At 34.3% G+C, this 16,394-nt stretch overlaps 1 protein-coding gene across 5 annotated transcripts in view; it reads right to left on the reverse strand.

Annotated features, from left to right (window-relative positions):
- Window positions 1–16,394, reverse strand: part of LOC140450917 (prominin-like protein) — a 238,424-nt gene that overhangs the window by 204,849 nt on the left and 17,181 nt on the right. The window contains exon 1 of one of the 5 annotated variants that reach the window (XM_072544606.1): window positions 4,922–4,939. The exons of the other annotated variants lie outside the window; for them this stretch is intronic. The gene's annotated coding sequence lies outside the window, so the exon portion shown is untranslated. Of the gene's footprint in view, window positions 1–4,921; window positions 4,940–16,394 lie in introns of those variants that run through there. 5 annotated transcript variants of the gene reach the window in all.

The following is a 16,394-nucleotide window of genomic DNA, read 5'->3' on the forward strand; positions in this document are numbered from 1 at the left end:
AGTTAGTTAATCCCTTTTTTGTTTTGGTGGTGTAATGTCCCTCGTTATGTAGTTGTTTTATCAGTAAATTAGTGTTCCTTTCTACTGATGGAGTCAGATCTGGGGTCAGATTTTGGATTTTTCTATAAGCATGTGGGTCGTTGAGAAGCTCAAATGATTTGGTGATGTGCTCGTTTCTGTCCATTATGATTATTGTGTTTCCCCTGTCTTTTTTTTACTATGTCAGGATTGTCTTTCAGAAATTTCCTCGTTTTTGTTTCAATAGCCATGGATGGACTGATATAATGAAGGTTGTACCCTCGTTAATGGCAGATTAGAGGTTACACAAAGAACGGTACTAGGCTCGGGCTTCAGTCTGGTAGAGGTATCTTGGTCGGGGCTCTTATTACAGCTCAAATATAAAGAATCAGTTAGATACAGGGACGGGAAGTTAAAGAGAAGAGAAGTTAGAAGATAAGAGAAGGGAAATATTTGGGCACCACCCTATTTTTAGAGGAACAGGGAAACCTTAAGACATATAGAATAAGATAACAAGAAAGGTAAGGTACAGTTAAGATAATCACGCGAGAATAAAGTAAACCGTGAGAGAAAAGGTATTATCATTGTGCGGTACACACTTAATATTTCGACACATATACACTGGTTATATGATAAAACAAAAAATAATATAAATCAATGAAAATAAATGAAAAAGATACACCATGCACAAAAATATAAATTTATATCATAACAAAAAAAATAAAAGGCAAATAGTTCTTCAACAAAGTTATATTGAGGTATAGTAGACAAAAAAATGCACTATAACAATTTTTACTGCACAGTTAAATGGCACGAGATAAGTGATTGCACAATTTATTATCGAATACAACAAAAAATATCTTTTTTGAAAAATAATTCTGAATAATGTAATATTCTCAAGAATAGAAAAAAAAAAAACAAGGAATATTATAATTATCAATATTCGTTAAATAAGTTATTATTATGCGTTGAGAATACGTAAACATTTACTAAATTTTTTTTTTTGAACGTGATCACCTCAAATCTATTCATAATATTTATCATAAATATAACCTACATTAATATAAAACAAATGGTTCGTAATTTATACGTATATATTATATCGTAAGTTTATACCCGTGATAGTTCATTCGGTTAGAGTTAACCATAAATAGCAAAGTCACTAAACTGAATGTTGTAAATCAACTTCTTACGATTTAGGTAGCGAAGATGAGCTTTAGTTAATAAAAATTATAGGTAAACTTCATTCACAATTATAAGAACTGACTTATGCAGAATTTAAAAGTATCCCGCTGATAAAGTCGAAGCCATAAACGGATTTGCCTCTTCAGGTAAATAGTAAAAAGGGCCAGCTTAACGAATTTTATAATTTATTTGTCATTTACATTACATATTTAGTTTAAATAAATATCTAGATAATTAAGGGAAAAAATACATAAACTGATTGAATATTAGAATTAATTAATTATTATATATTTTCTGTGTCGTTTCTTTATTAAATATATCCAAATTTTGAAAGTAATAAACAATTTTTCTTTTGTTAAACAAATTGCAAGTGAAATAATAAAATGGTGAAGTGAAAATTAAAATGAATTAATGTAGGTATATACATATAGCTAAATATATAAATATATTTTATACTTCATCTAAGGGAAGAAGTTTTTCAATTGTTAGTAAGGTATAAAGTATGCCTGAAAAAGTTGGCAACAAATGGGAAATTTCTTTATTATTAATTTAATGAAAAAAACTATTCTTCATAAACATTTCTGCATCGCATAGAAATCAATAATCAATAATCAAATTTATAAAATTTTAAGTGGTATACAGCGAAAATCAAAAATATTGATTTATGCTTAAAAGTGAAGTGTTTTTAAATTTAGGTGCAGCATAAAAGTTATTTTGATTTGGTTGTAGGAATTAAAAATTATTTTTAAATTTAGATTCATGGCCTTTTAATGATGTATCAGTAGGTGCATTAATTTTTAATTTAATTTCTAATTTACCTTATTCAATATACAAAATCAACAAATGCAAAAGTATATTTTTATTTACTTTTTACTTTAAATGTATTATTTAATTATTAGAAGGCCATGAATCTAAATACATAATTTTTAATACCTACAAACATTTTAAAATTACATTTTCTTGCATATCTAAATTTAAAATCACTTTCTTCTTCGGACTTAATTAATAATTTTGATTTTCCCTATCTACCACTTAATATTTTATAAGATTATGATTTCTATGTGATGCATAACCTTTAATGAAGAATAATTTTTTTTCGTAAAATTATTAATAAAGAAATTTCCCATTTTTTGCCAACTTTTTCAGACATGAAACGGAAAACTTAAACATAACAAGTCAACATGAATAAATATGAACCTTTTAAAACGAGTAAATCGGTACTCACGGAAGGGACCTCAGACGTTCAGATACAATTAGCGTGTCTTTGTAAAGACAATGAAGTCGACTTTACTAAAGTAACAAAACATTTACTCAACACAGACACTACACATTACTCCTCTGAGTTAGTGATAAGTTATAGTCTAAAAAAATCATTATAAAATTGACTGGCCAGTGTGAAAACCAGTGCCAATAAAACACAAAACACACACATAAAACATTTTCTTCGTTGAGACTTAAAATAATGATTAATAACAATAATTATGGGAAATTTGTATATATATATATATATATATATATATATATATATATATATATTCGGTTTTTTTATAACGTCTTACGACGTTTTCCGACTCCCCAAACGCCACTGTATTCTGTCTTGAGTTAGGTCTTCGTCCAGATTTCGAGCGCTAATCGCTTTCCTAACTCCCAGATTCCAGCTCTGTGGTGGTCTTCCTCGTTTCCTCTTCTCTGGGGGTTGCCACATCATCGTTTTTTTAGGCAATCTTTCGTCCCCCATTCGGCTCACATGCCCATACCATATGAGCTGTTTTCTCTCAATATCCTCAACTATAGTGCCCTCTATACCCATTTGTTGTTTTATCACTTCATTCCGTATTCTGTCGGCTCTTGATATTCTCATCGATCTTCTGATGGCATCCATTTCCGTGGCTTCGACCTTTTTCTTATATTTTTCGGTTATTCTCCATGTCTCAGCTCCATAAAGTAGGCTAGTTTTAACCATTGTCTCATAGATGTTCCATTTTCTTTTCTTTGATATTTCTTTACTCCATAGAACTCCGTTCAAACATGCTATAGCTCTTCGTGCTTGTACAATTCGATGTTCTCGATGTTCGGGAAATTTGTATGTTTATAAAAAGAGTTTTTTGACATTATGCTTGAATGATAATATTTGATCTGATTATATGTACCTATATCAGTTGTGCTATGCTTGGCTATTATGCCGGTCCTGGCAGCTTTGGTAGCTGTGATAATTATACAACAATAGAGTATTTACAAGGGATTATTCAGATTTACAGCTGTTATTAAAATAACTTTTATAATGAGACACTTAATTTCTGGATACAGTATACTCACAATACAGTAGGCAACAGGTGGACACAGGTAGTGACGTTCGTTTACAGAACGCTGTCAATAAAGGCACTTGACAGGTTGTCCTCGCAACAGGTACTTGGGGCGGCAGGTACGGTAACGAATTACGATCTTCAATCCGTAATCTCTCAAATTTATTTAGGCAGACGAAAAGAGAAGCAGCCGGACAGGAACAGCAGATGAATGAAGGTAGAGACAAATGAAGGTAGATGTGAATGATCGGCAAACAGAAGTGACTTCGTTCCTTCGAATTGGAAGACGTCTGTTTGGCAAAAGAGAAAATAGTTAATATAGGAATCACTGTGTGAAGATATAAGGGTGAATTGAAACTACTGCCGTTTGATGGAGACAAACCGCTTGCCACAGGAACCAACTCGAAAATGAATTCGAATTCTGTTCTTAGGCAAGCTAAAGATAAAAAAGGAGTGGGAGTATTGGCTGAAGAGTGCCACGCAAAAATGATATTTAAATGGCAAGGATAGTGTGGTCATTTTTGTAACCTAACCACTATCTTCCGACAGGAATTATACCTTCACCGAAAACCAACTCCTCTGCTTTTCTGAGAAGGTAGACCGGGTATTTCACAATAGGCACTGATTCCTTTGTTACTAGGAAATATTTCTATTTAGAGAAGATAGATAAAAAGAACAGGGAACATTTGGCGAAATATTTCATTGTTAAAAAAAAAGCGTAACAAATCGCTCGTTGCTGTTGGGTTAATTTTAAGGCTTTTAACAAAATATATAGACACAGGCGGCGTGAAAGTAATTTTCTAAGGGGAATAATTTAAAGAAATTTTAAACATGCTTCACGGTTAGTTTTGATGTGGTTAGTAATTATGCTTATTATTTTTTAAAGTTGCAGGTTTGTGATTCTGTGGGAAGTTTTTTAATACAGTACTCAATGGGTGGAATGCATAAAACGTAGTATCTGCTAATGCTTCAAGTAATTCTACATTTTTGTAGTACTTGCTACAGTTACAAAGCATTTTGCTTTCCTTCGTAGTATTTGCGACTATTTACGAGATACATAGAAGGATGTACTACGCTTTTGAAGTATTTGCTAGTTTAGTAGAATTTGCTTCAGTTTAGGTGAATAAGTGCACAGTGCGCTGGAATAAGTGTTACCTCCCATATTAATTCATTTATTTTTAATATAAGCAAAACGCTCGGAGAGGTCAATTTTTAAAATAATCATAGTATATTATAGCATCAATTTTTCGAACTTTAAGCAATCCTTCTTCAGGTGACAGTTATAACTTTGATTTTTTAAATGGGAGAGTAGGAAAGTAGGGGGGGGGGGGAAGTAGGAAAGACTTATTTCAGCGCACTGCATATGTAAGGTATATATATTTAGGTAATAATATAAAATCTTTATAAAAAGTTACCTTCATAGTTTTTGTTTTAGAATTAACAGAGAAAATGTAGAGTGGTTTGCTAGTCATTTTCTTGACGATGACGATTCCGTAAAAACAAGAGGTGGAGCCTTGTCACCCACTGAAAAATGGAGATATTTTTGAGAAGTTTAGGTTAGTTTTGGAAATAAGTTGTATAAACTTTGAAAAACATAAATATTATCTTTTTAGGACATCTTGGATATCAGCAGGGAGTTGCTGTTGATTTAAATGTTAACCAAAGTACTGTATCCAGAACCTTGATCAGTGTTTCAGAAACAATTTACTTAAAGAGAAATAATTGGATAACATTTCCTAATACTAACGAGTTATTTGAAGTTGCTATCAATCAGTGGGCAAATACCAATAAGCAAATACCCAATGTTATAGGTGCTATTAATTGTACCCACGTTAAAATAACAAAGCCACGTATCCATGGTGAAGAATCCGTGAGTAGAAAAGGAGTATATTCCATAAATGTACAAGCTACTTATAACGCCCAAGAAATGTTTACCAGTGTCGATGCGAGTTGGCCAGGCTCCGTGGACGATAGTCGAATTTGGCAAAACTCCGTAGTGCATCGAATTATGTATAATAATGTGCAAGGAGCAGCCTGTGCAAGGAGATAGGTGATGAAGGATATGGTATTGCACCGTGGTTATTGACACCTTTTAAAAATCCAACCACACCTATTTAACAAAATTATAATACAATTCATGCGAAGGAACGTTGTGTCATCGAGCGCTGTTTTGGCCAGTTGAAAAGGCGTTTTCCAATGTTACAGCATACTTTTCGCCTATAAACTGAAAACATTCCAAAACATATTGTAAGTGCATTTGTTTTTCACAACATATCTAAACATCTACAGGATCCGTACCATGATTTTGATCCAGTTCAAATTGTAGTGCAAGATGCAAATGAAGTGATACCTGAAGGAAATCAAGCACAAATTCGAAATCGAGGCACACAACGTAGAAATGAGGTTACGGAGGCTCTATTTCGTAATGCCAGCTAACTCATATATTATTACAATATGTACAGGGTCTAATAAAAATTCGTAACGAATATTTTGATTTTTATTTTAATAATATTAAACAAAATACAACATACTAACATATTTATTTAATATTTAGTTTATAACTTTGTTTTTATAAAAATATATAACTACATACAAATTTTGTCACTGTACCATATCACGTTGAACTATATGGTTGACTAATTGCTCACCAGCTTCAGGAAACTTTATCAATGCATCCGCGGCTCGTTCCTGAGCTTCTTCCGAAGTCTGTTGAGCTCGAGCACAAGAAATTTAAGCTTTGGCTGCTTCAATTTGTTTTCGTAAGCAGGTGTTCTGTAGTTTAATCAGCGACTCCTTCTTCGCACTAGGATATTTGGGATCTCTGCCTGTTAGGTTTTGGCAACCAGAATTGGAGCTAAAAAGAACGTTTTCATCATTATTTTTTTGTGATGAAACCCCAATCTCCTCTCTTACACCGGTCTGACAAGCACCTGGTACCCTGTGCAAGACTAAATTTTCTCCAATGTTCCCTAACTCATAGAATTTTCTTTCCAGTCAGTTAGTACTATTTTTTTGTTACCAGTTTTTTTTACGTCAACAATTTTTTTAACCTTTGTTTTCATGTTGTTGAATTTCTTCATAATTTGTTTTGAATTTAGGTTTTTTTCGATAATTTCATTAAAGACAGCAGTTAATTTATTCAATGCAGCTTCCTTTTCATATTTAATTTTTGGGATCATTCTTTTATTAAATAAAATTTGATAATTTTCAAGAAGATTAACAAACAACACTTGTTCATTTTTGTCCTCGCCTAACTCTTTTGTCGGAATCTAAACCACTCACTTTTACTACCTACTCACTTATTCTAATAATAATTATTCACAAAACACAAGCATTTGAAAAACCACATGAAAAACTAGTTCTAATACGATTGGTGTATCGCTACAAAGTACTCGCTACAATTTAAAACTCTTGAAAGAGCCCCGTGCACTAGAAAGGTATCAAAATTACCTTGAACATGAAAGCACAACAGATGAGAATTTAACAGCTAGCGAGCAATGGGATATATGTAGAAGAACAATTAAGGAAGCGGCAAACAACGTCCTAGGACCAGAAGAATCCACTCCACGCGACAGTTGGTTCGACGATGAATGTAAAGATATCACTAAAAGAAAAAATTATGCATATAAACTTATGCAACAAAGAAGAACACGGGATAAGGAGCAAATGTACAAAGATCTTAGGAAGGAGGAAAAACGCATACATCGAAGGAAAAAGCGGACCTTCGAAAACCAGATTATGCAAGAGCTTCAATCATTAAAGGGGCAAAATGAAACTAGAAAGTTCTATAATATCCTAAATAAGACAAGAAAAGAATTTAAACAACGGCTGACGATGTGTAGAGACAAAAATGGACATATAGTCAGTACCGCTGACGCAGTACAAAGCAGATGGGTTGAGCACTTCAAAGAACTACTTGGTACCGAAGTGGAAAATGATGCGTCACCCCAAAAACCAAGAAATAACACTCACGTAGAACCTCCCTCAATATTTGAAGTGAAAGACGCAATCACACGACTCAAAAATAGCAAGTCCCCAGGAGTGGATTGTATCCCCGCAGAGCTCATCAAACATGGAGGTAACAGCATTATGCACCAAATTCACAACATAATAGTCAAAGTCTGGGAAGAAGAACAAATGCCAGAGGAATGGTGCACTGGAATCATATGTCCACTGCACAAAAAGGGAGATTTGTTGGAATGTAAAAATTATAGGGGTATAACTCTTCTGAATACAATGTACAAAATATTCTCCAACACCCTGTACAGCCGTTTAAGTACGTACGTGGAAGAAATCCTTGGTGAGTATCAAAGCGGTTTTAGGCCAGGTAGGTCAACAATTGACCAGATTTTTGTGCTACGTCAAATCTTAGAAAAAACCAATGAATTATTGACACGTTCCATCTCTTTGTGGACTTTAAGTCAGCGTATGATAGCGTCCTAAGAGGTAAATTATACGAAGCCATGAATGAACTTAACATTCCCCATAAATTAATAAGGCTCGTAAAAACAACTATGAGTAAAGTGATCTGCAGAGTGCAAATACAAGGCGATATGTCACAAGCGTTTGAAACATATGCAGGGTTACGGCAGGGAGACGCGCTGGCGTGCCTTCTCTTTAATATAGCGTTAGAAAAGACTATAAGAGATGCCGAGTTACACAATAGGGGAACAATCTTTAATAAATCAACGCAGATTATGGCTTACGCTGACGATCTGGATTTGATCGCACGTACTACACGAGGACTTAAAGAGATGACTTCCACCTTCTTGACAGCCGCACAAAATATGGGCCTTAAAATAAACGAGGAAAAAACCAAAATGTTAGCATCTATTCCAAATAACAGAGATAGAGCTAGAAACGCCGAATAAAACTTCAGTATAGACCAATATAATTTTGAGGTAGTAAATAAGTTTACATATTTGGGTTCTCTCATAACAAACGATAATGACACATCTGAAGAAGAAAAACGGAGGGTACTGCTAGAAAACAAATGTTATTTTGGACTAAGCAAGCAGCTAAAAAACAGAAATTTAAGCCAGAAAACCAAACTAATAATATATAGAACACTCATCCTACCAGTGCTGACATATGGGTCAGAAACATGGACCATCTCCAAAACAGACGCAAATCTTCTGCTCGTCTTCGAAAGGAAGATACTAAGAAGAATAATGGGCGCATTCTGTGAGAATGGTATTTGGAGAAGGCGATATAATTTCGAATTGTACGAGAAGTATAAAAAAATAGTAAATGGTAGAGATGTAATATCCTTCATAAAAATAGGTAGGCTTAGATGGGCTGGACATGTGTCAAGAGCAAATGAAAATTACCCACCCAGACGAACTCTATTATCGGTCCCAGTGGGAAATAGGAGTAGAGGCAGACCACGACTGAGATGGAGGGACGGTATGAACGAGGACGCAAGGAAAATCGGTGCGGCAAATTGGCAACGGTTGGCGATGAACAGAAACGACTGGCGAAATAGACTGGGGAAGGTCAATGCTCAACTAGAGCTGTAGCACCACTGATGATGATGATGAATACGATTGGTGTGATGCACACAAGGGCACTATGGCTGGCGCTACATTTAGTAGTAGATCCTTCAGGTCAGTAGCAAGTACTTCGGTTGTGTAGTACGGTCTTTTCAACAAAGCACCTCCTTTTATGTAATAGAAAATGCTACAAACTAGATACTATTTGCTAAAGCAATAGCATCTACTACGTTTTATGCATTCCGCCCAATGTCTGCTAGGTATGTGTACATATCAATATCTTTCACTGAGATTGGTAGTAAAAATTTTGGACCCAGTGTTAGAAAAGATTTTATGTCTTGAGGCAAAGACACATTAGATTGATTTAGCAACCATGCATTTTGATTTGTAGTTGTGAGTGAAGCTAAAGGGTCTTTGGTGGGTTGGTTAAGTTTTGAGATGTTGCTTCTTTTTATACGGTTGAAGATTCTTTTATATCTTTTGACCTGTAGTCTCTAGAAATCAATCATGTTATTTATTGGGGAGTTAAAATACTCTATTGATTTATTTATGTTGCTGTAACTTGCTGTTAAGATACTCTATTGATTTATTTATGTTTCTCTGTAGGTTTATAATTTTTGTGTTGGTTTCACTAATAGTGATGTTTAGAATCCTCTTTATTACAAGATTTCTGAGGTATGATATTTTTCTTGTGTTTTTATTATCTGTGTTTTCAGGTATTGGGAGGATCCTTTCTGTAAGGACCTCAACCTCATACAAAAACCACAACTTCATGTCAAAGTCGCTTCAAAGGGAAGAAGTAGAATAGAAGAATGTTTCTTCTCTTTTGCTGAAAATCTTGCCATCTTCTGTCAACATCTCGATGTCACATGTAATAAGGTTATATTCACATCTACACCTCATGCAACAAATATGGAACCCACAGGTCACATAAAACTTTTAAAGAAATACAATCAGCCGGAAGATGAAATCTATTCTCAAGTGCAGGTAGGTCATCTGTGTATGTTATGACAAGTTACCTCCATATTTCAGTGTGTTACGTTTTGTCAGGTGTTGCTGAAGCAAAAATGAGTAAATACAGCTCAAGTTTTCCACATCTTTCTTACAGTTCATAGAAGAGCTACAGTTATGGATGTAGCACATTTCTATGAAATTTCTTTTGAATTGGTTGTCCACCTTTTTTAGTACTTCCACATTGTCATAGGTGACAATGTGTCCAGTATTCTTAATATGTTGGTTAAAAGCTGTACTAGGTTAGATTCTTAGAAAAAATTACTATCTTAAGATGCTGCTGAACAAACTGCTCTTCCAAGATATGCCAACGGCAAGAACACACCAAAGACAAACACAAGGAGAATCAGTAGAACGTTTCTATGGGAGATTGCCTTACATCAGGGGTTTATCATCACAGATCACAAACCTTTTTAGACAGTTTAACATAGTGATAGCAAATTCAGTGTACAAAAGATTAGGGACATACTTCACTCACCTGGCAGAAAGAGTTAAAAATCTGGATCACTTCAATGTAGTGTATTCTATTCCATGTAGTTCCTGTTCGGAAGTCTATGTCGGTCAAACCAGCCAGAAACTATCAAAAAGAATAGCTTTGCACAAGAGTGATGTGAGGAAACCTACAAGTACAGCTTTTAGCCAACATATTAAGAATACTGGACACATTGCCAACTTGGACAATGTGGAAGTACTAAAAAAGGTGGACAACCAATTAAAAAGAAATTTCATAGAAATGTGCTACATCCATAACTATAGCTCTTCTATCAACTGTAAGAAAAATGTGGAAATCTTCAGTTGTATTTACTCATTTTTGCTTCAGTAAGATCTGACAAAACTTAACAGACTGGAATATGGAGGCAACTTATCATAACATACACAGATGACCTATCTGCACTTGAGAATAGATTTAATCTTCCGGCTGATTGTATTTCTTTAAAAGTTTTATTCCGGCTGTGGGTTTCATATTTGTTGCATGAGGTGTAGATGTGAATATAACCTTATTACATATGACATCGAGATTTTGACAGGAGATGGCAAGACTTTCAACAAAAGAGAAGAAAAATTCTTCTATTCTACTACTTCCCTTTAAAGTGCCTTTGACATGAAGTTGTAAAAATACCCTTTTATGTTGTAATGTTTTTATTTAAAAATTTTAAATGTTTTTTAACATATTTTAAGACAATGTTCACTACAAGGACTAACTGAACATTTTCAATGTAAGTTTTAGATGTTAACTTCCACCACCTGTACTAAATAAGTTTTTCATTTAGGTGGCGATGAAGGTGATATATATATATATATATATATATATATATATATATATATATATATATATATATATATATATATATGTATAATTGATGGATTCGATCGTTACTTGATGGAAATTCATTTTATGTAACAATAAAGCACTGAAAACTTTGTTTTCAAAACTTCCACAAAATTTATTTTAAACTCTTATCACTACAGCTGTTTAAAAAATAAAAAGAAGGCACATAGAAAATAAAACTAATATTAATAAATTGGGGTTCGTTATTCTGAAAAATGACTTGAATGACGTGCAAGCATTTTTATATGAAAAATGATATATATGGTACCAATATAAGCATTAAAATGTATGTAAAATGTTTATGCAGGTAATTATACAATAATATATATGGTGCTCCATTAAAAGTAACGAAGTTTATGGCGACTACTCTGTATTTACGGAAGTGATAGCGAGCTATCAATATATTTGATAAGTGGATCGTGGAGTGGATCAGCTACACTTCAGCTTAAGTCTTAACAAATCTTCAGGTTTCAAATCCATTTATATTACCTTATATTCCTAAATTATAATTATACTTTTTATCGGAAGCCGTTTGTTATAATGCGCGCACTGCAGCCAGTTGGCTTACAATTTCCATTCGTGTAACCTGCTGGCTCGGGTTTTAGTGTTAACGACTACTTACGTAGCCAAAGACTGGCGCTCGGTGATGGCTCAGTTAAATAAGAAATTAAAAAATTTATATATATATATATATATATATATATATATATATATATATATATATATATATATATATATAAGTTAATATCATGGACCACCAAATATTATAAAGTGACCTAGAATGGACCTACAAACAGTGGTATAATACGATCGTAAACGAAATCGTTCAATTTTTAATCGCCGAAATGGGAATGTACAAAAGACGGAAAATATCGAAAATTCGAATATTAACTTTTGTGTTTTCCTAAAACTATTTAGAATTACAGATTTATAAAAGACAAACAAAAACGTTACTTTGGCGTTATTTATATCCGCGTCATTCGCGAGAATCACAACCACAACGGAATTTCACATTAACGGTGACGTCTGTTTTCTTTATTAGAAGCCTGGTTCTTTCGTTAAAGCATTTGACTCATCATGTCGAATTGGGGACATAAAAACTTTTTTCTTCAAAAAGAAACTACAGTTAATGGTCATTATAGTTAATCGTATGGTAAAACCACACCAAAACTATGACTGAAAATAATGTTTGTATAAGGTAATGGGTTTAGTGTAAATAGGGTATTAAAACTTCTTCTCTAACTCTCGTAATATTCCTTAAATCCGTAAAATATTGGACTACTCTGTTCGTCTTCCATTTAAAGACTAAGATAGATTGAGGATGATTGGAGCCCTTTGCAAAACTATGGATTGTCTTTGACTGGGAATACGTAACATAATATTGTTTCATATATATATATATATATATATATATATATATATATATATATATATATATATATATGTATATATATATATTATATATATTATATATATATATATATATATGTAGGTATATATATATATATTATATATATATATTTATATATTATATATATATATATATATATATATATATATATATATATATATATATATATATATATATATATGTCGAATTCCTTTTTTTGATGCCAAAAAACACTTTTTCAAATTTGAAGACACACTCAGACCAATTTTTTTTCGTTCCTTATAGCTTAAAAGTGAAGAAAAAAAGAATGTCATCCGCCGGACGGAGGGTACCCTTCGGTTTTTAAGCGATTTTTTAAAATTTACTCATCGAAATTTTACCGTATTTTCAAGAAATACTTAAAATAGCTGTGGTATCGTTTCTGTAGCACCTATAGGACTCTTTAAAAACCAAAATAGACGTCTTTTCTTGAAATTACAAGTCACCTTGTAGAAGCTGACAGCTATTTTAAGTATGTCTTGAAAATACGGTAAAATTTCGATGAGTCTTCTTCTTCTTAAGGTGCCATGCATTTCTGCGTAGGCGTCCACCGTACATCGTCTTGTCAGGTGAGATGTTAAATATTCTGGATTAAATAATTCTGTTTTTAGCAGCATTGCGAAGCATTTCATAGCTGTGGATTCCTGTCCATTGTCGAATATTGCGCAGCCATGACATTTTTTTACGTCTGAGACCTCTCCTACCCTCTATTTTCCCTTCGAGTATCAGTTGCTGAAAAGTGTATCGTTCTCCTCGTATAATGTGCCCCAAGTATGCAGTCTTCTTACTTTTTACATAATTAAAAAGTTCCCTATCCTGTAAGCCCGCTCTTCTGAGTACTTCCTCATTTCTGACCCTGTCCGTCAATGATATTCTGAGCATTCGACGCAAGCACCACATTTCGAACACTTCAAGTTTGTTAATGGAACTGGCCTTTAACGTCCATGCTTCCATTCCGTACAGGAGAACAGGCCACACGTAACACTTAAGCATCTTGTCATCGATGAGTAAATTTTAAAAAATCGCTTAAAAGGCGATGGGTACTCTCCGTCCGACGGACGGCATTCTTTTTTTCTTCACTTTTAAGCTATAAGGAACGAAAAGAAATTGGTCTGAGAAGTGTGCCTTCAAATTTGAAAAAGCGTTTTTTTGGCACCAAAAAAAGGACGATTTTCTCTGGAATTCGACATATATATATATATATATATATATATATATATATATATATATATATATATATATATATATATATATATATATATATATATATATATATATATATATATATATATATATATATATATGCTTCTTTGATCCAGTGTCTATCTTCACGAATAGAAAATTCAAAATAGAATAATATTCCTTGAATTTGTATTTCCTAACTTTCATAAATTCTTTTATTTTTCTATTTTAAAATACATATAGTAATATGTTTATTTTTTATGAAGGCCATGTTTTATTATTTAATAATTATTATTTAAATTTCACATTATATAAAAATGCCTTGCCGGTGAACGAATCATTTAAAAACTCAAAATTAATCGTATGCATTTTACAAATATAGATAGATAGATTTAGAGAGGTGGTCTTTTGGCCTATTCCACCGCGACCTTTTCAGATCTATTGTGGTCCCCTAGTCCCAGATAGCATTCTCTAGCCTGACCCTTTTTATAAAGTCTAGTACCTAGCTTCGAGACTGTACCGTCCATGTAGCTATTTGCCGGTGGACTTTCTTCTCCTAGTGCAAAGAACCGCAAATTTACCAGACTGTCACACTGATATAAAATGTGCTCTGCTTTTCTTCTTCGAGTGACAGAATCTGCACAGGTCATCATCTGATAATCCCATTAGCTTCAAGTGCCTATTCAGCTTACAGTGCCCTGTTAGAAGACCTACTATGGCTTTGACTGTGTTTCTGTCTTTGCTTATTAGGCCTGCCGTAAATTTTGGCGAATGTTCTTTAATGAACAGTTTCGCCTATCTTTGTCCTGGTGAATTCCTCCACCATTCCAGAGATTTGTGAACTACCCACTTCCTTGTAGCCGTTCTTGTTACTGATTTTGCAACTCCGCAGAAGGGTTCTGGTCCAATGAATGGCATTGATGAACCTTGTTTGGCCATTTCATCTGCTTTTTCATTGCTCGTGCCCCAGTACCCAGGCTACCGTAACCTTGCTACGGTCTCCTAGTTTATTTAGGGCACACACACACGATCCCATACTAGCTTAGAATTGACCTCTACAGAATTGAGTGCCTTAAGCGCTGCCTGACTATCTGTGAAGATGACAACTGAACAGAACGGGCTTTACTGCCTTTCTATTTCTTCCACGCGGTGATGGATTGCCGTTATTTCCGCCTGGAAAACTGTTACATCCTTAGATAGACTTACCGGGAAATGTATCCCTTGATTTGTCCCTACTATGCCGGCTCCCACACCCTCCGATGTTTTTGAGCCAATCCGTGTACCAGGTAGCAGCAGCTTGTATGGGTACACCTTTATTCCAGTCTTCCCTGCCTGGTATCTTAATTGTGAACTTATTGTTAAAGCTATATCTCGTAGCTGTTGCATCGATAGGTTGCCCCATCACAATATCGACTTTTAACTCCTCGATTAGCTTTCTGTTGTCAGCACCATGCATCTGGCTTATATGTCGCTGACTATCGATTAATCTGTGTAACACTGATCTGGTTTCGCCCTCTATAAAGATATGAAGTGGTAGCAGATTCAGCAGGACTTCCAACGATGCAGTAGGAGTTGTTTTTATGGCCCCTGTAATACACAGGCATGATAGCCTTTGTGTATTACCTAGCAGCCTTATTGCTCCCACTTGCTGCGTCTTTTTCCATTACTGCGTCACCGAGCCATAGGTTATCATGGGTCTAATAACCCTTGTGTATAACCATAGAGACATAGTAGCTTTCTGTGTGGTTTTCAGAATGTGAGTATTCCATGTAAGCCTATAATCAAAATATACCCCAAGGTATTTTGTTTCTTTGGCAAACGAAATCTCTGTTCCTCCCAGCACCGGGGGTTTTAGGCCTTGTAGTGCTGTTTTTTTTTTTTTGGTGAAGTTGGCGATTTGTTTTCTAAGCATTAACTATCAGTCTCTCTTGTTTACACCAGTCGTCAACTATATTTAGGGCTGCTTGCATTCTCTCAGACAGCACCTGAGCAAACCTGCCCTTGACAACGATTGCTGTATCGTCAGCATATCCTAAACAATAAAAGCCTTCTGTGAACCTATTTCTGAGGAGATCATCTACCAAGGTTGCCCAAAGTAGAGAAGACAGAACTCCTCCTTGTGGACAGCCTCCACCTACTTTTGCTTTGATGGTTGCTTTACCCAGAGTGGACATTACTGTAATATCCTCCAGGGATGCCCTTATCCATCTGCATATTACCGCAGGTGCGCCTCGTCTACTCATAGCTCCGGTCAAAGAGCTGGTAGTAACATTATTAAATGCCCCTTCTATATCTAAAAAAGCGGCCATTACTATATCTGTCTTCCATTGATTTTGAGATAAGCTTATTTAGATCATCCAACGCCTTCAAGCATCAAGAAGCCTTTCCAGCGTTTTTAATAGAAAAGAAGATAGGCTTATCGGTCTATATGACTTTGGTGTTAG

The sequence above is a fragment of the Diabrotica undecimpunctata genome, chromosome 1, assembly GCF_040954645.1.
Source record: "Diabrotica undecimpunctata isolate CICGRU chromosome 1, icDiaUnde3, whole genome shotgun sequence".
Lineage (NCBI taxonomy): Eukaryota > Metazoa > Arthropoda > Insecta > Coleoptera > Chrysomelidae > Diabrotica > Diabrotica undecimpunctata.